We start from the raw sequence: 23,586 nt of genomic DNA, 5'->3' as shown, positions 1-23,586 counted from the left end.
CAATTATTCGCAAAAAATACAGTAGGTATGTAATTTTTTATTTTTTACTGAAACTTCAAGAAATAGAAAGCATAATATTATTACATAAATTTATAAAATGAAATCAAATATTACCAACTGGTTAAATCATTTATACTAAAATTCCACTCAATAAACAATAATAAATTGAAAAAAAACTTCTAGGTCTGGATCCCGCGTATGAAAAAAAAGTTGATTAATAGCAAGCTGAAAATTTGTTAATAGCTTAAGGGTGTCTAGTCAGACAAACTTTGATTTATGGGAACATTGGAACAGGGGAAGTTTTAATTGTGGAACAGGTTAAAAATTTGGAACGGTCAGACCACGAAAACGGCACATTTATTTTGTCCGACAGAACAGACTTAGGGCCGGTTGTTCGAACGCTAATCAACAATGATCATTATCAAATAATTAATTACTGTCAATGTCAACTTTGTTTGGGTTGTTAAAAAGTCTGTGGAGTCTATAATCAATTAATATAACAATAATTATTAACATTTAAAAATAAATCTCATAATTGTAATTAATTATGTTTTCAGCAACCGAAACAAAGTTGACATTGACACTTTTGGTGACAGTAATTAAATATTTGATAATGATCATTGTTGATTAGCGTTCGAACAACCGGCCCTTAAACTCTCCGAACAGAGATTAAACTCTCATGCCAAAATCAGACTGCTATTCATCACCAAATGGGCGTTTTATTGAGTGGAACATGTAGAATATGTCAAATGACAGGAATTATGACAGGTGATAAATAGCAGTCTGATTTTTGCATGAGAGTTTAATCTCTGTTCGGAGAGTTTAAGTCTATTCTGTCGGATAAAATAAATGTGCCGTTTTCGTGTTCTGACCGTTCCAAATTTTTAACCTGTTCCACAATTAAAACTACCCCTGTTCCAGTGTTCCCATATATCAAAGTTTATCCGACTAGACACCCTTAAGCTATTAACAAATTTTCAGCTTGCTATTAATCAACTTTTTTTTCATATGCGGGATCCAGACCTATTCCACGAACATTTTTTAATCGCTAAACTTCTTGATTTTGTTGTTGACCTTTCTTGTACGATTTTAGATTTTTAAAAAAATCGTGATGTTCAGCAGGGATATGTCGGATTAAATTTAAAAGATCTTCTTTTTTCTTAAAGGGAATTTTAGTGTGTTCCATATAAGCTGGAGCAATATTGTCAACTTCATTCTTTCGAACGTTAATTTGTTTAAATGAATCGGTACCAAAGGTTTCCTTGTAGAAAATAATATTTGGGATTTCTTTGGTCACTCGCAGCACCTTAATATTGCTCCAGAGTATTTTCTCTCCAATTGAATTTTTAGAAAAACTTGCAAAATTCATGCTAAACTTTTTCGAATACATTTTAATAAACAGGAGACACGCGTTTCCGAACGAATTTAAAAAACGACTTCTAGCATCCGCACTCTATTGCAGTCGGAGAGCAACTTGAACTGAAACTGACCAGTGAAAGTAAACAACTACTGTAACTGACCGACTCATCCACGAATTCGTAGGTGAGCGTGGGGATATACTAGGACATTTACTCAAAAAATCCTTATTTTGAAGCTTAGTTAGGGAAATACAGAGACAACGTAAAAAAACAGGTTAATTTAAAATGTTCTTTGCCACACTCGGTGAAATAGTCGGACAAGTTTGCTAGTAAAATACTAAGACAACTTAAAAACACAGATATGTTAAAAAAATCATAATGCAGATGTGGGGCTAGACTAAGACATGTGGGAATGTCCGGGTATTTCACCACAACTATGATTAGAAAAGGCAAATATTAATCGGATAATAAAAAGATATTTTAGGATATCTTCCTTTTAACCCAGGTATTTTCAACAAATCAATTAGTGCAATATTAGGATATTGCTCATAAACACCACAAAGCAGCCGATTGAACAAATCTTAGTATCTCTCCAGATAGCTTATGAAATTCTACATCAGATAGAGCAGATAACTCAAAAGTCAAATATTTGAAGATATCCTAGTATTGTTCTAGTGCGACGATATATAAATTATGATGTCACTACCATACACTCTGTATCATAATGAACTTCATTATGATACAGATTTTCATTAAGATACAGATTTTTAACCAATAGAATCGCGATATGGCATTCGTGATAAAGGTGGTACACGCGCAGTGACCAACGGCGAGTCAAATACATACGCTTTGACAGTTCTCAATATGTAAACAAACTGTCAAACTGACAAATTACTTAATTTGTCTGCATTTCAAAATTAATAAATTTGAATATATTTTTTGTTGCGAATGATCACAGAAAAAATCGTTTATACAACTTGCATTTAATTATTATTATGAAGCTCGTACTCTATACGAAGCTCGCCGATAGGCGACTCTTTTTGTATCCCTCATACTCACTTCATAATGACCATAATTAAACGCTCGTTGCATAACATATTATACGCTGTGAGCTCGTACGTAGAGGGGATATTTAAAAATTCGCGAGCGCCAGTAGTGACAAGTCTGTAAACGTTTACTGGAAATTTGACATAAATGTCAAAGTGATTAATTTAAAATTAAAATTAAAAACATTAATTATAAGAAATATTAGTTGGTCAAAGCTGTGGTATATATTTTTACCTTAAATATACTTACGTTTCAAATACTGAATTTAAGTTTTTCTTTAATGTTCCGCAATATGTAATTATAAATTAATATATTAATCGTAGCGCCATCTACACGATAATTGTGAAAGTATCCGAAGTAAGGAATTAATATTTCATCAATAGAACGTCAAAATAATTACCAAAATCTTAAAAATTCGATTACAATTTAATTACTTTTTTGCGTTGTAATTATTAAGCGATAGCAATTAAATAATAAATTTAAAAATTACCAGTAAAAGTTGCATTAGTAATCCGCTAGGAATGACACCAGCGAAGCTCAGAGCGTATAACAAATAACTTAATTTGCTTAAACAAAAAAAAATCAAAAAAATTTATTTTTTTATCTTATTTTAGGTGCACAACTACCAAGTAATGTTATTCATATAAATTAAGAAACAGTTGTAATAAACATATATAACTTATTATATAAACAAAGAAAATTGTTAATAAAAGTGCGAATTTTACTCTATAAATTTCTTTAGAGTTGCAGTAATTTTATTCTTGTAATTGATTGTTTAACAAATCATTTTTATCAATAACAAAAAAGTTATTCAAAAAGTATATAAGGAAAAATTTACTATATTTTTGCATAATTATTTATTACTAATAGATGTATTTTTTTCACTTTTATTCACCTTTTTTTTTTAAACCAACTTGAAAGTTTATCTCATGCTCTTTCATTTGAAACCTGTAGATCGGTTCTAACATAATTTTTTCATGACTTATGTTATTGCAAACAAAGCTCTCTGGGATAAACAATTTGAATGAAATTTAAACAACTGAATGGATCTCTTTGAAATTTTTGGCACAAATTAAGCACCAAAAAACGTTCATTTGACAAAAATAAGTTGTACACTAATTTTGACAATAGTAATTGCGAAATTAATTTTGTTCTCAAACTATTTATTTTTGGAATTTTTGTAACTAACTATTCTTATTGGGAATAAACCACAATTTAAATTAAAGAAGTATTAACATAAAATATACATATTATGTCTACGTGTTTCATGTGATAGTGTTAAGACAATTCTGCGATGATATTTTTATAACGAACTTCCACATGCTCTTCCCTTCCACAATATAGACTTTCGGCAGATGATATTTTGAATCATCTACGACAGCGGTGCTCAAAGAGTCGATCGCGATCGACCGGTCGATCGCCAAAGCTTTTTAAGTCGATCGCGATTCACGGAAAAAATACAAACGAAACAGATGTGGACACTAATTTACTTCTGCATACATATGTGAGGTGGTTGAAATAATTAGTCCCGAAATAATTTCTTTTCGAGAAAAACGAGGGGAAAATTTACTTCAAAACGAAAAGCTCAGTGATCTGGCTTTCGTATCAGATTTAGTAAATCATTTGAATCTCCTTAATTTGGAACTACAGGGTAAAAATATCAATTATCGATATGACGAGCGCAGTACATTCCTTTGTCAACAATTATTATTGATTAATCAAATGAACAGAAAGGATTTAAACAACTTTCTGTCGTTGAAAAAAAAAAAGGTTAACCGCCCATTTGAATTATATTTATTATGAGATGGAGAGGCAAGTGGTTCATGACGAGTTTGAAAGGTGCTTGGCTGATTTTAAGAAACCGACACATATTGTAACATTCATGTATAATCCATTTTCTTGTGAAGACGTGGAAAAAATTGCCACTGAAATATTAATTACTTTCAAGTTGGTGATCATTTCCGTCCAAAATGAGGCACTGAAAATAATTTCGGATGCTTATATACACCTTAAGTCCAGAGCGGCTGATAAGAAATTTTGGTCTTTCATACCTTATAACAAATATCCATCTTTGAGGCAAATAGCTCTGAAGCTCATTGCATTCTTTGGATCAACGTACTTGTGTGAGTCTGCATTTTCCCAAATGAAGGTGCTGAAATCAAAGGCTTTGGCCACACGGGCGATTTTTTACGGCGCCGTAAGAGCCGTAAAAATAAGCGCGAAAATGGGTCCCATGCTGAGAATAGTAGATGGCCAGACTGAGCTGTAAAATACCGCGCAGCAACATCGAGCCGGCCCATCTTTGGCATCGTAAGAGACGTAAAAATAAGCGCGAAAATAGGTCCCCCAGTGAGAATAGTAGATGACCAGACTGAGCTGTAAAATATCGCGCAGCAACATCGAACCGGCCCATCTTTGGCGTTCACACAGTGAGAATAGTAGATGGCCGGACTGAGCTGTAAAATATCGCGCAGCAACATCGAACCGGCCCATCTTTGGCGTCGTAAGAGACGTAAAAATAAGCGCGAAAACGGGTCCCACAGTGAGAATAGTAGATGGCCAGACTGAACTGTAAAATATCGCGCTGCAACATCGAACCGGCTCATCTTTGGCACCGTAAGAGACGTAAAAATAAGCGCGAAAATGGGTCCCACAGTGAGAATAGTAGATGGCCAGACTGAGCTGTAAAACATCGCGCAGCAACATCGAACCGGCCCATCTTTGGCGCCGTAAGAGACGTAAAAATAAGCGCGAAAATGGGTCCCTCAGTGAGAATAGTAGATGGTAAGACTGTGCTGTAAAATATCGCGCAGCAACATCGAACCGGCCCATCTTTGGCGCCGTAACAGCCGTAAAAATAAGCGCGAAAATGGGTCCCATAGTGAGAAGAGTAGATGGCCAGACTGAGCTGTAAAATATCGCGCAGCAACATCGAACCGGCCCATCTTTCGCGCCGTAAGAGACGTAAAAATAAGCGCGAAAATGGGTCCCATTCTGAGAATAGTAGATGGCCAGACTGAGCTGTAAAATATAGCGCAGCAACATCCAACCGGCCCATCTTTGGCGTCGTGTCACAAACGAAGGGACGAATTCATTTTATTGACGATACGCCGTAATTTACATCCACGTGTAGCCATGCTTTTTACAGCGCTTACTGTCGCGTAATTTTACGGTGCTTACTGCTCTTACGGCGCCGTAAAAAATCGCCCGTGTGGCCAAAGCCTAATTACAACTCTCTGAAGTTACAACTTTTTATCAAATAGAAATGTGCAATAAAGTTTTTTATTTTCAAAATTGTTGTTTCTTACTAATAGCAGTCGATCGCTGGACGCTTGCAGTTTACGTGGTAGATCTCACACAGTATAAGTCTGGGCACCACTGATCTACGAGATATTGTAAGTGCTGTGTTGTGTATAGAGTCTAGGTGTTTCGACAATATGGAGGATTGAAAGTGATATAGATTGTTAGCAGATTAGATTAATCAGAGTCCTAGTATACATTTGAGAATGTTCTGATTAGATAAGTTTCTTCTATATAACAATACTAATTGCTAAACTTGATATTCCGGCTGTTTATCAAACAAATATCTAATAACTTTACAAATAATTTGAAGGATAGCGATGAGTTGAAAAATTTAAATTAATTAAAAAACAAAATTAAGTTTTCAATCTAACAGCACATAAAACAACATCCAAAAATGTCATTCTACATCCTACCAGACTGAAAACAATGGGAACTTTCTCTGGTAACACCTCCGAGGCATCTACAATTTGCAAGCCATAACGGATGCTGAGACTAAGGAAGATGAGGGAATTTTACTATCTATAATTCACGTCACATCTGCTCAGCGCGGTAACGTTCCAACGAGAATGGTTCCCTTCGTACTCCAATGGGAGAAAACATAAATCAAAAATGAATAACCATTTTCAATTTCGTTGCAACACGAAACTACAGCCGCACCACTATTCCAGTTCAATCAGAGAGTGCACCAAGCACCTCTACCGGTTTCTAAACTTATTAGTCTCTCATCAGGAGGCACATATGCTGCTCTCTCTGACCCAACTAGGACAAACCCCGGCGTGCAGTCACGGATCGCAACGAACGAAATGGCAGGGATGCCCTAGCGGCAACTGCTATCAAAAAACTAAGTTTTCAATCTAACAGCACATAAAACAACATCCAAAAATGTCATTCTACATCCTACCAGACTGAAAACAATGGGAACCTTCTCTGGTAACACCTCAGAGGCTTCTACAATTTGCAAGCCATAACGGATGCTGAGACTAAGGAAGATGAGGGAATTTTACAATTTATAATTCACGTCACATCTGCTCAGCGCGGTAAAGTTCCAACGAGAATGGTTCCCTTCGTACTCCAATGTGAGTAAACATAAATCAAAAATGAATAACCATTTTCAATTTCGTTGCAACACGAAACTACAGCCGCACCACTATTCCAGTTCAATCAGAGAGTGCAGCAAGCACCTCTACCGGTTTCGAAACTTATTAGTCTCTCATCAGGAGGCACATATGCTGCTCTCTCTGACCCAACTAGGACAAACCCCGGCGTGCGTTTTTTTTTTAATTTTTTTTGTACAGTTGCTTTTAAATAACGATTTGTAACCGAGAACTGAAAACATGTATCGCGAGACCATTACTCGAGTTTTTGTAAAAAAAAACTTTGGAAAACTGTTCAATTTAAAAAATAGTTATTTGCCTTTTACACAAACAACCAAGTCATCTGCATATAAGTGTGATTTGAAAGGTTTTATTAAGTTTTTGGTTATGTCATTAGTGGAGATTAAGAGTGTGGGGATAATAATTGAGCCTTGAGCACCTGTTTTTCGAAATAGTACTTGTTAACTCTTATACGAATCAATTTAATTTATAAAATGTTCTTAATAAAATGAAGGACCTTTTTTATCCCATTTCTATCCAACTTTGGACATAGGTCTTCCCCACATCTTTCCATTTCAGTCTGTGCTTGGCTGCGCTTTTCCAGTTAGTACCTTCAGCTTTTACAATATCGTTCTTCCATCGCATCTGAGGTCTTCGTCTTCCTCTTCTTCCTGTCCACGGTCTCCAGTTTTGTATTTCAGCATTCTAACTTTTATCTTCCTGTCTCGCATTGCAGTCCGCAAATATCCACTTTAACCCTGTTATAATATGTTGTGTTACATTTTTACTTTTATTTTCTATCTTATCCATTTGTTTGATTTTCTGTCTTGCAGTTTTATTTCTAACGTGGATCTTTCCATTTTTGAAGTTATACTTCTTTAGGCGCGATTTCATTGAGGGTGAAATTTTATTAATCTGCGCGCATGCGCACACCGACAGTATGGTATTAGTCGTTATACGGGCTCTGATTGGGTGTTGAAATGATCTGTCAATAATCGTATATATTAGTTTTTATTGTTGTGAGGACAGAAATAAAATCAAATTTATAATTATAGTGACTTTTTAAATAGTTTTGAAAAGCCGCAGGTGCGTAATTCTAAATGTTTCAGTTGTATTCCAATAAAAAATTATCTTCATACCTATCTATTTGGAAAATTTAAAAAAATAATGCAGTTACCTATTAGTAGGCAATTCTTTAATTTACATAATCCGATTACGAACAAACTTTCTACAAATCTTCATCTCGTTTTCTTACTCTATATTTTCTTACTCTATATTTTGTTGTATTTTAATTCGACAAAAATCAAACTAATAATTTGATTAAATTCATATAAATAAACAAAATGTCAAAAAGTTTAGGATGTAAACGTTTAATTTGTGTATATTCCCACATGACGTATACGTGAAGGTGGTGCAGTAGGAAATCGCTTCGACTTTCGTACGGCGCGATAGACGTGAAGTGGGTTCAAGGCTCAAACAAGTTGTTATTTTTTATATTTTTATAGATTTTATGATTGTGAATATATTATTATATAATTTTTTTCAGAAAATACGTATTTAATTAAAATTTTTGGCAACAATTATTGTTCAGAAATCATTTGTGGCATTTTTCAATGTGTTTGTGTGTGTTTTATTCTTTTATTTTTTAATTTTTGGTATTGTTTTAATAAAAATTTTTGGAAAGTAGTAGAGAAACTGTTTAAAGTATATTGATTTCGTTGAAATCATATAATAGAAGTATAACTTCTTACGTGCGTACAAAGTACACACATTAAAATTTTTGGCAACAATTATTGTTCAGAAATCATTTGTGGCATTTTTCAATGTGTTTGTGTGTGTTTTATTCTTTTATTTTTTTAATTTTTGGTATTGTTTTAATAAAAATTTTTGGAAAGTAGTAGAGAAACTGTTTAAAGTATATTGATTTCGTTGAAATCATATAATAGAAGTATAACTTCTTACGTGCGTACAAAGTACACACATTCTTTTGTTTTAGTTATTTCTATTTTGTTTATATTGGCCTTTGTTAGTCTCCATGTTTCTGAGCCATACTTCAGAACAGGAAGGATGAACTGATCAAATACACGGGGTTTTAGGTACTGTTGTATCTTTGTGCTTTTTAGTATCTATCTTAACTTTCCAAAAGCTGCCCACACCAATATGATTCTTATTTGTAATTCAATTGAAGTAGGTACAAAGAAAATTAAGGTAGTTTCCACTATTCCTTGAACTTTTTAAAGATGCTGGATCCCCAAATATTGAATTTTTTCTTTCAACTCTTCTAAGAATAATAAGGACATGACTAGGGAGTGCAATCTAGCAGCATTTTAAATCCAGCTGGATTTTTGCAAGATTAGGCTGAATCCAGCTAGATCCAGTGTGGATCCAGCAAAATGTGGAATCAAAATAAAAACACGATTTTAATGTTTTTTTTTTGTCTGTATGCTAAATTTTTAAACAACAGAAACATAAATTATTTAGTTTTTTGAAAGTGATATTTTAATAGCATAGGCCTTCCCTACATCGCACAGAACTGCACATATAGCCGGTTGCGGAGAAAGCCCTTTCGGCCTCTGTGCTGGTGGGTTTTATGGTCATCAAATAGTCATAGACCATGGACAATGATCGCCTCTGACTCCTTCGGTCTCATAAACGCCATTTCCTTTTCCAAAATCTTTTCGTAATTTTTTTGAGACCCAGTTTATTTTTGGCTATAAATGTTTTCTCTCTCTCTCGTTTCAATTCAATCTCAAGTTCTTGTTCCAAAATAAAATTCACGGGCTCCAGATTAGTTGGCCCATCTTCTTCCATTATATCTTGCACTGGTTCCACAGTTACTTGTTTACTTATACGAATCAACAAATTTTTCATCTCTTTTCGCATTGCAATCTTTATCGGCATGAGGAAGTAACCAGGATTGTTTAGTCCTTCGTCATACTTTTTTTGATTTTGTCAATAAACTAATGTACCCGTAATATCGGATAGGAGCCGTTCCGTGACTCTGTTGCTTAGTGCTTCCGGTAGATCGGCACTAATGTGCGGCCGTTAGATTGTGTCGGCCGTTAACAAAGTAGACTCTATTCTGCAAAGAGCTTCTGCAGCCGGTTAAAAGTGGCAATTAACTCATTGATTTTTGACCAAGTTACCGACTCACGGCTTTGAATAAAGAGGCTAATGAAGATATTAAGTATCTTATTTCGAATTTGACACGTTTACGGATCAGCGCTGCTGGATACAGCACGGTTTTCTGGATCCAGCATGTAAAAAAAGCGCTGGATCCAGCAATTGCAATCCCTAGACATGACCACTAATTAGAGAGGTAATGAAACTGGAATATGGATACCTTAGGTCGAACCTTACTGATGTTTGCTAAATTATAAATCTACCAAAACTGGTTAATCACGTTATAGTGCTGTCGCCAAGGGGGTACAACGGCCTTATTTATTTAGATGGACTTACCCAAGCTTTTTTGACCTGTAAAACACGAAATGTTTTAAGTAATAGTTGATCCGGATGTCGATAAGATTTTGATAAACAAAAAATTTGCAAAATTACAAACGATTTTTTGCAATACAATATTTTTTTGTATTTTTTGGGTCATTATAAGTGAAACATGTTATTGCAAGTTTTTTCGTAGGTTGCATATTTTTCGCGATAAACGCGGTTAAACTTTTAAAAAATCAAAAAATTGAAATATTTGAACCCCAATAACTTTTGATTAAAAAACAAAAAAGAGCAATTTTGCTTACAGTATTTGAAAGTTCTAGTCAAATTATACCGATTTTGATTATTTGCATTACTAATAATTAATTTTTTTATTGTTAAACAAAGCTATAAACATTGAGTGATGTTTTCAATGCATCTCTCATTTAACACGCGCTTGACACGCGTCGAAACACTCAAACACTAGTTGTTTACGGCTTAAATTTTTAGCAATCCAAATAATCAATACTGATATAATTTGAGTTGAGATTCCAAATGGTCCAAGCAGAATTTCTATTTATAATGACTTAAAAAATACAAAAAAAATTTTTGTTTTGCGTAACATCGCCTTTCTGTTATTTTGCAAGTTTTTTGTTTATAACAATCTTATCAAAATCCGGATCAACTGTTACAAGAAAAATTTCGCGTTCTACGGGTCAAAATACATGGATCCAACCAGCTACGACTCCAGAATTGTTAAGAAGGCTACAAAATGATTTCGAGGTGATAAACAACATCAAAACATGACAGCTGGAATATTTGGGCCACATTAGGTACTAGAGACGTGAAATATGTTAAGGCTCATAGTGCAGGGCAAAATTAAGGGGAAAAGATCCATAGGTAGAAGAAGAATTTGCTGGCTGAGATATTTAAGAGAGAGGTATAGTTGCAGCTCAGTAGTTTTTTTCAGAGCCTCCGCCAATAAGGTACAGATAGCGGTGATGATAGCCAATCTCCGATAGGAAAAGGAACTACAAGAAAAAGAAGAATGTTCACTTACTGATATTTTATAAAAGTGTCACTTTACGATTTATAAATAAATTATTAATAATCATTGCCATAATTTTCAAATTTGTTGAGACCAAAATAAATGCGCTTGTTGGTGGCTCATTCATTTCTGAACTCCCTATAGATGTTTTTGTTTGTATTGGTCAACAGCTTTAATAATGAAGGTTTTTCCTGTTTACTTTAACAAAGAAATTTTAACAGAGAATATAAAAGCTCAAATATAGGTACATAGGTGAAAGTGCCAAGAAGGATAAAAGTTTAATGAGATAAAGCGGAATTTGTTTAACTTATTTTCATATTTTATTCTTCAACGCGTGTAGGTAAAGTTTACGTAGGCTGCTATAGCAAACAATAATATTTTGCTTAATTAAGACGTGAGCTTTCTAGATAATTAAACGTGTGACAGAAGGCTGAATATATTGTTATTTATAAATTTATAATAAAAAATGTGGCCGTTTATACAGGGTGTAACAAAAATGCAGGTCATAAATAAAAACCTATATTCCGGAATCAAAAATAGTGCAACCCTTTGGAGTTACAAAATGAAAATCGATTTTTTTCAATATATCGAAAACTATTAGAGATTTTTATTGAAACTGGATATGTGCCAGTCTTATGGCAGGAGAATCTTAGAAAAAAATACCAGTGGAATTTGTACACCCCATAAAAAATTTATGGGGTTTTGTTCACTTAAACCCCCCCCCCCAAACTTTTATGTACGTTCCAATTAAATTATTATGGTGATAAAATTAATGTTGTTCTGAAGCTATTTTCTTGTGGCATTTTTACAATTTTAACTATTTAGAATGGGAAATAAGCCACAATATTATTAAAAAATGATTTTTATTAACATTTTATTAATATTTTACTAAGCAACAACATTTTTGTTTATATTAATAGTATTTTGTATTTTGACAACGGCACCCGATTTGGGCGTCGAAACGTTAATAAAAATCATTGTTTAATAATATTGTGGCTTATTTCCCATTCTAAATAGTTAAAAGTGATAAAATTAGTTAAATACAATGTTTTAAAAACATTTTTGTCTCCTAGTATTCTTTCGATAAGTCAGTTTTTATCGAGATGCGGCCTCTTTTTTAATATATTTACATACAAATTTTATGGGGGTTTTGTTTTTTAAACCCCCCAAATTTTTTTGGACGTTCCCATTAAACTATTATTGTGGTAGCATTAGTTAAACAGAGTATTTTTAAAACTTTTTTGTCTCTTAGTATTTTTTAGATAAGCGACCATTTATCGAGATGTGGCTGTTTTTTTTAAATGTTTCAAAATATACCTAAAAATGTAAGTTATTTTTTTTAAACGCTTTCATTTAGTTCAATAGTTTGCGTCAAATATTTAGACGTTACTTTGACTGCTTTTTTTTCAATGCAAATGAATTAAAATTTTCAGACATATGCATTCGCGGGAACAATACAAGAATAATCAATAAAAAAAATTTTTTCATGTTTATTAATTGTTTAAATAAAAAAAAACGAATTTAATGGAACACGCTTAAATTCTCTTGTTTTTTACAATGTAAAAACTTGAAACTTTTACGGATTGCATAGCTAATGATATGAACAATACATAATGTCACTTTTTACGTTAATTGGTTACGTTATGCTTCATTAATAAACAATAAAGTTTCAAATTTTTTGCCGATTCCGACTACTTTTCGTTTTAGTACATGATATGTGTTATACATATTTTAATAAACATGACGATATATTTTAATGTGTGAAAAGTGTAAGACTAAAAATAAAAAATAAAAAATATGAAAAAAGAATTTTTAAGAAACGCTTTTCTTTAGTTACGAGTGACTAAACGTAAAAATATTATAAAAAATCAACTAAAAAGCAAAAAATAATAAAAATTGAAAAAATCTAACACATTCGTTAAAGAAAAGCTTGGGGCGAAAATAGTTTATTCGATGAACACGCGCCACTCTTTTCTTTGACGGATGTATTAGATTTATTCAATTTTGTTTATTTTTTGCTTTTTAGTTGATTTTTTTATAATATTTTTAATTTTAGTTGCCCGTAACTAAAGAAAAGCGTTTCTTATAAATTGTTTTTTTTTTCATATTTTTTTATTTCAGATATTAACAGGTCTCTCTAATCGTACACTTGCCATAATACAAATATGTGGTGGATTCGACAAATATTCAAAATATTTTTCTCGATAAACACCGGCTTATCTAGAAAGTACTAAGAGGCAAAAAGTTTTTAAAATATTTTGTTTAACACGTTCAATGCCAATAACGCGCTGACGCGTCGATACATGACTTTAGCTAGGTGCCGACGACGCTCTCGCGCGTTCAGACTTTCATCGATTATTATCTTGGATTATTTCACTGGCGCTACAACAGGGCTTTTTATATTTTAAAGGCAGGTAACTAGAGGTATCAATTCTCTAATTTTGTTCTTGGTTTTTCGATTTACGACTTTTTGTCCCGATAGGATGTGTATATCTGTTGGCTTTGTATTAAGTGTAAATATCAGTAATAGCACATATAATTCTGCAAATGCTTATTAATTTATCGGATTACTAACCGTGTAAAAATTAAACATTCCCAGATTTCGGTATTTCCCCTATTTTCTAGAGTCGCTAATCGTAAAGCTTGGTAATACCCGGATAATTTCGGTGTTTCCCCTAAATGTTATTTGAGTTCTTTTACATCTCCTTTGGTTATTTTATATTTGAATGGCATAGGGTAAGTACACGGAAGTGCAAAAATGAATAACACTGATGATATTTTACAAAGTGGCTCAAATTCAAATAAAAAAATAAAATTAGATATGAAAAAAAAAATTAACAGAGGAAGAACTTTTGAGATTATTAGAAACAAGCGATGAAGAATTTAGTGACTTTCTTAGGACGACTTAATTTTAGACAATACTTAAAAAACAAAAAACATAAATATGGGATTAAGTTGTATATGTTGACCGAACCAAATGGTCTAATTTTAAAATTTTTAGTTTATTCTGGAATGTTTGACGATTCAGGTGGAAAAGGACATGTTAATAAAGTGGTTTTGCACCTTTTATAAGGGAAACTAAATGTAGGCCATTGCGTTTACATGGACAATTTTTACAACAGCTTTGATTTAGCTAAAAATTTACTTGAATTTTCCACTTACTGCACAGGAACTCTTAGAATTGACCGTAAAAATAATCCAGCAGAAGTAAGGCAAGAAAAACTTGCTAAAGGTGCAACAATTGCCCGTTGCCGAAAAGGGGTATTAGTTGGCAAATGGAAGGATAAAAGGGACGTTTACTATATAACAACAGAATGTCAAAACACTTTACAAGAAGTTACAACAAGAAGAGGTCAACATGTAATAAAACCAGAGCCTATTATCAGATATAATAAAAATATGTCTGGTATTGACCGGCAAGACCAGATGCTTGCCTATTATCCGAGTCAACGAAAAACTGTACAATGGCCAACAAAAATATTTATACATGTTATACAGATGATGGCTATAAATGCCCACATACTATACAACAAGTACTCTGGAAAAAAGATTGGTCTTTACGAATTTCGTTTACAACTCGTTAGATCCCTTTTAAAAGTTATTAATTCTGAAGCCAAACTTGTTCCAAAAGATCATTCAGTAACAAAACGAGAGGTAAAGGATGTAAAGGGAAAAGTTATGAGAAAACGCTGTAAAACTTGCAGTCAACAAAATATTCGTAAAGATACAATTTACGAATGCAAAGCCTGTCCCGATACCCCTGGATTTTGTCTGGATTGCTGTCAAATATCCCACAAAGTTTAATGTTGTTTTATTTACTTATAATTTATGTTATTTTGTATTTCTTGTTTTGTTTTGTATTAGTAAATAAATGTTCCTACTGATTTTTATCAATATTATTTACAAAACGCACCAGCGCGTCGAACGGCGTATGTATACAAATACTAGAGTCGAGCGCCACTGACGCTCTGGCGCGTTCACCACCAACCCCTCTTGTATATATGTGCATTTAGTTTAAAAATACTTACTTTATTAGGACTTTTCCAGAAACTAATAAATAAACGTCTTTGTATCAAAAACAGTAAGCGGCTCCTGGTGAAAGCCTACCCAGAATGGACCGGCAGTGAACGTGTTAACTAATGGTACCACAATAATAATTTAATTGGAACGTACATAAAAGTTTGGGGGTTTAAGGGAACAAATCCCCATACATTTTTTATGGGATGCACAAATTTCACTATATTTTTTTAAGATGTTCCTACCATAAGAATGCCAAAAGTCCATTTTCGATATATTGAACAAAATAAATTTTTATTTTATAACTTCAAAGAGCTGTAACCTTCTTTATGTGCAAATTTGTACTAAGGTAAGTTACGTTCAATCGAACTACTTTTGGTCCCAGAATATGTGATTTAATTTATGACCTGCATTTTTGTTACACCCTGTATAGATTAGATGATTTTATTATTAGTGCAGTCACTCAAGGTCTTCACCTACGATTTCGTTGAATCTCCAATAATTTTCATGAAAATTGGCGAGTAGTTAGAGGAGATCTCTGATAATAAAAGTAACATAGTACCAACTTCTTATTCCAGAAGATCAAACTCCTTACCAGAGAATTTAAACTTCAAACGTGGTCTGTAATAGATAAGGAAGGTAATCTAAAGACCGATACTGACGAAATATTGGAAACATGGCGAAACTACTGTGACGAGCTATATAAAAAAAACGAGGTATCAGCAGAACATCAGTGGCCCTCTGACTACCCTAGAGAACCTACTGTCTTACTCGCTGAAGTCAAAGATGCAATTAAATCACTAAAGAGAAATAAGTCCCCCGGCATTGATTCAATACCATGTGAAATACTACAGTTACTAGGTGACAAAGGAATACATATCATCCATTCTATCTGTGTCGCTGTTTGGAATTCAGGAAAATGGCCATCTGATTGGTGCACCTCAATTTATATCCCGCTACACAAAAAAGGAACTACTACCAGATGTGAAAACTACCGCACACTGTCACTAATAACACATGCTAGTAAAATATTGTTGCATATCATCAAAAACAGATTAAAAACCTATCTACATTACCAAATACCTCAGGAACAAGCGGGATTTGTAAAGGGTAAAGGTACAAGGGAACAAATCCTGTACCTGAGACAACTTATTGAAAAGTCTAGAGAATATCAAGTACCTATGATTATATGCTTCGTTGACTACCAAAAGGCATTTGATTGTGTAAGCTGGATAAATCTGTGGTCAATTTTAATAGAAATGGGCGCACAAATGCACCTGGTGACACTTATTAAAAATCGGTACCAGTCTAATATAGCGACAGTACGACTAGATCAGAAGTTCTCAAACCAATTTAACACCGAGAGAGGCGTTAGACAAGGATGCGTGTTGTCACCTGACGTATTTAACATTTATTGGTGAACATGTCATGAGGATGGTTTTAGAAGGATGGGCCGGTGGAGTAACAGTAGCCGGTAGGAAAATCTCCAATTTGAGATTTACTGATGACACTACACTTATAGCAGCAAATGAGCAAGAAATATTTGATATTCTGCGAAGAGTTGAGCACGAAAGCAATAAAGTTGGTCTGAAAATCAATAAAGCTAAGACAAAAATAATGGTGGTCGACAGATTCGACACTATTCAACTGACTAACATGTTACAGGAATACCAGATAGTAAACACCTTTGTCTATCTCGGGTCTAGTATAACTAACGATGGCAACTGTGAAGCAGAAGTTCGGAGACGTATTGGTATGGCAAAAAATGCGATGAGTCGCCTAACTAAAGTTTGGAAAGACAGATCTATCTCTCAAAATATCAAGATGAGACTGGTGAATGCCCTTGTATTCTCAATATTGCTATACGGAGCAGAGACTTGGACTCTTCGCGCATTCGAGCGCCAAAAAATTGATGCCTTTGAGATGTGGTGCTGGAGAAGAATGCTGCGCATACCATGGACAGCTCATAGGACAAACGTTTCAATTCTAAACCAACCCAATATTAAAAAAAGGCTGTCCACAATATGTCTGCAACGAATTCTGCAATTGTTTTGTCACGTGGTTCGCAGAGGTGACGACAGTTTGGAGAGATTAATCGTTTCTGGAAACGTTCCGGGAGAAGATCAAGAGGACGATCACCAACTAGATGGTCCGACCAAATAAAGAACTCAGTAGGAAACTCATTCTGCGAAGCTCTTAGAGCAGCTGAAGATAGGGACCAATGGAGAAACATTGTTAGGAATATTGGAAGAAATCACGATCCTCAATAATGGGGAAACGACAAGAGAGAGAGTACCAACTTGTGCTTTTATTCTGGGGGCGATGGACCCCTTCTTGGGGAGAAAATATTTATATTAAAAATAATCCAATAAATCGGTACAACGGTAAATTCTAAGCAAAATTTGTCATATAAAGGTATCAAAATAAATCAATATTTTGAGTTATTAAAGATCTAAGGTTTTAATATTTCGTGAAAAAATATATGTAGGAGTTTTTCATAAATAACTCAAAAACATTAAGTTTTTACAAAAAAAGTTATTACCAAAATTGAAGCTAATAAAAATTAGAATAAACTTAATTGCTTCATGGAAAAACCTTAAGATTAATTTACAGTAAGCTATAGGTAATTAAATGTATATTTTTTTCGGCGGGTGCTCAAATATAAAAATTCAAATTTTCATGAAAATAAGAGAACACTTTGGAATTTTTTAGGTGAAAGTGAAAAATAAAACCGTTCCGCCTCTTCCACAAAAATTAAAATTTATAGAAATCCCCATAATATTTTCTTTATTTTTTTATAAGTAATGAGCTTAAAGATTTGGACCGGTTTAGATTGAATTTAAAAAAAAATTTAATTTAAAAAAAAAATGTGAATTTTCCAAATTTTCGTAATGGTAATTTATTTTGATGATAAATTCAAAAATGCTCGATACACGTTAATAATGATGGAGAATCAAATTTTTGTTTTTTACTTTAACAAATATTTTACTTTTTTATTTCTTTGTAAGATAAAAAATATCCGGGATAGAAACGTTTAAATAATAAATTTGGCTGTGAGAACCATGTAACCGGACCCTTTAATCTTTTATCTTAAAAAAAAAACAGTAGATCTAAAAGATTAAAGTTAATACGATTTTATAGCCACCCTTAAAATTACCTTTTAAATGGTTTTTGAGTGAGCATGATATCATAAAAAGTTATTCTAAAACAAACACCAATAAAATTTTTTTAAATTTTTTGGTGCATAAATATTGAAAAATTTTTGGAGCATAGATTTTGATGCTATCAACTTCTGCTGAAACTTATTTAATAGGTATTCCTGACGAGTAACAAGTGCTTAGTAAGTATATGTTATAAAATAGTTCTGATTTCTTTCATTATATATGTATTTTGGGCTGCTGAATCCGAATATGCGGTTTGCGGACAAAATTTCTTGGCGAAACATTGAAAAAATCGCGAAAAAAGCGAAAAATTTCTAATCTTTTCCGCATTTTTTGCTCAACTCTCGTAAACTGTTAACTTTTAGTAAATGGTCTGTTCACAGAAATTAAATTATTTAAAATTCTCTACAAACATCACTATCTACTTTTTTTTTCACGCGAACCGTTTGGTCTAAATTGCAAGTTGAAAACTGCCAATTTTTGACGGTCTCGGCAAAACCCACTTTTTATATTCCAAAACTTTATTTTGTTAGACTGCTGTCATTTGATAAATTTCTCCTAGTTTTCTGTACAAATAATAAATGTTAGAAATGTTCATAATATGGATATGGTATGTCTCTTGTCACAGCTTCCATGGATCCATTCCATCCTAAAATACCGAGAATATCTCTGCTTTTCCCTTAGAGCCACAGAAGATCAGGCACAGATGGAATCACAAATTCAGTTGGTGTGAACATTCGCTTTCGATCTGTTATCTTGATTTCTAATAAACTTTGAGGTTTTGTCCTTTCAAAATGTATTATTTGAACAGCTCCCTTACTTCCATAAATCTCAGGCGCTGTTCAACTAATTCATTTTAAAAAGACAAAACCTTCAGGTTTATCAGAAATCAAGATAACACATCGAAGGAAATGTTCACACCAACTGAAACTGTGACTCCATCTGTGCCTGATCTTCTGTGACTCTAAGCAAAAAGCAGAGACATTCCTGGCCTCTTAGGATGGAATGGATTCATGGAAGCTGTCACAAGAGACATACCATATAAACTAACATTTATTATTTGTGCAGTAAACTAAGAGAAATTTATCAAATGTGAGCATTCTAATAAAAAAAAATTTTTTGAATGTAAAAAATAGGTTTTGCCGAGACCGTTAAAAATTTGCAATTTTCAATTTGCATTTTAAACGGTGCGTCAAAAAAAAGTAGATACTGATATTTGTAGAGAATTTTAAGTACTTTAATTTATGTTAACAGACCATTTACTGAAAGTTAATAGTTTTCGAGGTTTAAGCAAAAAAGCGAGAGAAAGCAGAAATTTTACGATTTTTTCGCGATTTTTTCAATGTTTCGTCACGAAATTTTGTCCGAAAACCTCATATTCGGATTCAGCAGCCCAAAATACAAATATGGAAGAAATGAGAACTACCCCAAAACTTTCTTAGTCAAAACACAATTTTATTGAATTATCACTGTATATTTAATAACATTTCTCTCTTCATCGCAACTAGGGTCCTCCATGAATATATTAGGACGAAAAGTTGCATTATTTAGGAATAATTCAAACAAGCTAAGCTTTCTCTAAAACTTTTTTGTTAGTTCATATATCTGTTAGAATAAAAAGTTTTACTCAGAGATTTAGCCGCTAATTTTTTATTAATTCTTTAAACAATAACAATTGTACATAATTTTAAAAGTACCGTTAAATTCATCATTAATTTTACTTTGATCAAAAATATTTCTCCCCTCTGTGGCGCAGTGGTAATAGCGCCTACCTTTGAAACGAAAGGTCGGGAGTTCGAATCCTACCAGGTTCAGGAATTTTTCATTTATTATAAATTAATAAATGAAAGATAGTTTCTGTCCTTGTGGGATCGGTACTCACCGGAGGGACCGCAGACGTTCGGAAACAATTAGCGTCTCTTTGCAAAAACAATGACGTCGACTTTGCAAAGTAACAAGACACTTACTCAACACACACACTACACATTACTCCCCTGACTTAGTGATAAGTTATACAATTACGTGGCTAAAGGTTCTAGTCCTAAACCAAAGCCAGAATCAGAGAAAAAAAAATATTTCTATTTTTATTTTAACCTTTAACTACACGCGCTGGCGTATTTTGTACGCCAGATATAACAATTCTACTGCAAATATATTTAAAAATTTAATTTTTGACCTTGTTTATGTCTCTAACCTATCAGTAGAATGTGCTTTAAAATTTGGTTTTAGTTTCGTTATAATCGGCGTTCTGGGAAGATCGTAATTTACAGTTTATTATTTTTTGTTTCCGGTGGTGTACACTATGCGCCACGATTATATTAATATAAGTAGTAATATAAGTAAATATTTCAATTGTTTTTTACTCATTATGGCACAAAATATATTTTTCTTTATAAACAATACTTTTTCTCCCGTAAAAAATCACATTTCAAAAAATTTTTTTTAGTAATTTTATTTATCATGGAATCCAGTTATTCCGTAATTCCAGTTATAAATCCCAATTGTCTTACTGAGAAGGAACTCCAAGTATTCACTCATGCCAAATAAGGTTTATAACAAAAAACTAAGCGTATTTTTTCAAAAAAAAAAATAAACAAATCCGCTGTTATTTTGTATTTTCTTGTGGCGTATAAAGTACGCCACGCGTGTAGATATGTCATAACTTGATGCGCGGGTAGTTAAAGGTTAAAAATTAAGTACTTTTCTATGCTAATAGCAATAATAATAATATTTAAAAATATTAACATATTACTAAAATATTTTTAAATTGAAAACTTATTGGTCCATTTTCTTGGTAATACCTCCATGGCTTCTAAAATTTGCAAGCCAGATGGATGCTGAAATGAAGAAGACAAGACGGAATTCAAAAACTTACAATTCACGACCCCGTCTGTTCAGCTGGTAAATTCCAACAAAAAATGGACCTAGTTACTCAAAGAAGTAACGACCAATATAAAAATAAAATAAAAGATAAAAATAAAAAAATAAAAATTCCATTTTTATTCAGTTGCAATGCGAAGGTAAAACAATCTCATTTTTCACTTAGAATACGGAGCGCAGTGCCAGCACTCTGAATCGACGATTTTCGACTCTTGTTGGAGTTTCATCGGAGTAACGAAGAGTCAATTAAAAATCTTTTAGTCATATTTTAATATTTTTAAATATTATTAATATTGCTATTATGATTAAAAACTACTTCATCTTTCAATTGCCAGATGACGCTAGTCACCTAGTCCATTCACGTCAGTTCCGATGTGGGGGATAAACTCTCGGTGTTAGTCACTTAGAGTATGGAGCAGCAGGCCTACGTTCTCTCCGATGAGACTCCAACAAGAGTCGAAAATCGTCGATTCGGAGTGCTGGCACTGCGCTCCGTATTCTAAGTGAAAAATAAGATTGTTTTGCCTTGCAACTGAATAAAAATGGAATGTTTATTTTATTTTTATATTGGTCGTTACTTCTTTGAGTAACTAGGTCCATTTTATGTTGAAATTTACCAGCTGAACAGACGGGGTCGTGAAGGGTAAGTTTTTTGAATTCCCTCTTCTTTTCTTCGCTTCAGCATCCATCTGGCTTGAAAATTTTAGAAGCCTTGGAGGTGTTAAAAAGAAAATGAACCAATAAGTTATCAATTTAAAAATCATTTTGGTAATATTTTAATATTTTTAAATATTATTAATATTGCTATTATTATTAAAAACTACTTCATCTTTCAATTGCCAGATAACGCTAGTCACCTAATCTATTCACGTCAGTTGCGATGTGGATGATAAACTCTCGGTGTTGGTCACTTAGAGTATGGAGCAGCAAGCCTACGTTCTCTCCGTTGAGACTCCAACAAGAGTCGAAAATCGTCGATTCAGAGTGCTGGCACTGCGCTCCGTATTCTAAGTGAAAAATAAGATTGTTTTGCCTTGCAACTGAATAAAAATGGAATGTTTATTTTATTTTTATATTGGTCGTTACTTCTTTGAGTAACTAGGTCCATTTTATGTTGAAATTTACCAGCTGAACAGACGGGGTCGTGAAGGGTAAGTTTTTTGAATTCCCTCTTCTTTTCTTCGCTTCAGCATCCATCTGGCTTGAAAATTTTAGAAGCCTTGGAGGTGTTAAAAAGAAAATGAACCAATAAGTTATCAATTTAAAAATCATTTTGGTAATATTTTAATATTTTTAAATATTATTAATATTGCTATTATTATTAAAAACTACTTCATCTTTCAATTGCCAGATGACGCTAGTCACCTAATCTATTCACGTCAGTTGCGATGTGGATGATAAACTCTCGGTGTTGGTCACTTAGAGTATGGAGCAGCAAGCCTACGTTCTCTCCGTTGAGACTCCAACAAGAGTCGAAAATCGTCGATTCAGAGTGCTGGCACTGCGCTCCGTATTCTAAGTGAAAAATAAGATTGTTTTGCCTTCGCATTGCAACTGAATAAAAATGTAATTTTTATTTAATTTCTATTTTTCTTTTGGTGAATCCAAATCCGGCATTACAATTTGAAAATTTAAAAAGATTTGAGCTCTTATACAGTAGTATGTCTGCGTAACTAGGAACCATAAGGGAAACTTTTTATTATCAATGTATAACCATTCTCAATTTCTTTGCAACACGAAAATGCAGCAGCTGCATATTACTATGGTCAAATCTAAGAGTACAGGAAGAGTCTCTACCAATTTCGGGGGTTGTTTCCCCCTCATCAGTAGTCCCATATCCTCCTCTCTCAGATTCTTCCACGTACCACACTTTGGGCCTTTCCGAATTTCAAAGAAAGAAATGTCACGGATGAACTAGGCCATCTACCGAAAAACAAAGCATGTTATTAATCGAAGTAGATGGCCCAAGTTCATCCGTGACATTTCTTTCTTTGCAATTCGGAAAGGCCAAAAGTGTGGTACGTGGAAGAATCTAAGAGAGGAGGATATGGAACTACTGATGAGGGGGAAACAGCCCCGAAACCGATATAGACTCTTCCTGTACTCTTAGATTTGAACGTAGTATTATGCAGCTGCCGCGTTTTCGTGTTGCAAAAAAATTGAGAATGTTTATACATTTTTAATTCATTTACTCTTTTGTTTGAGTATTAAGGAATCTTTCTTGTTGGAGCTTTTACCACGCTAGCTGAGCAGAT

Source organism: Diabrotica virgifera, chromosome 4 (assembly GCF_917563875.1).
Source record: "Diabrotica virgifera virgifera chromosome 4, PGI_DIABVI_V3a".
Classification (NCBI taxonomy): Eukaryota; Metazoa; Arthropoda; class Insecta; order Coleoptera; family Chrysomelidae; genus Diabrotica; species Diabrotica virgifera.
This window is presented reverse-complemented; position numbering follows the sequence as displayed.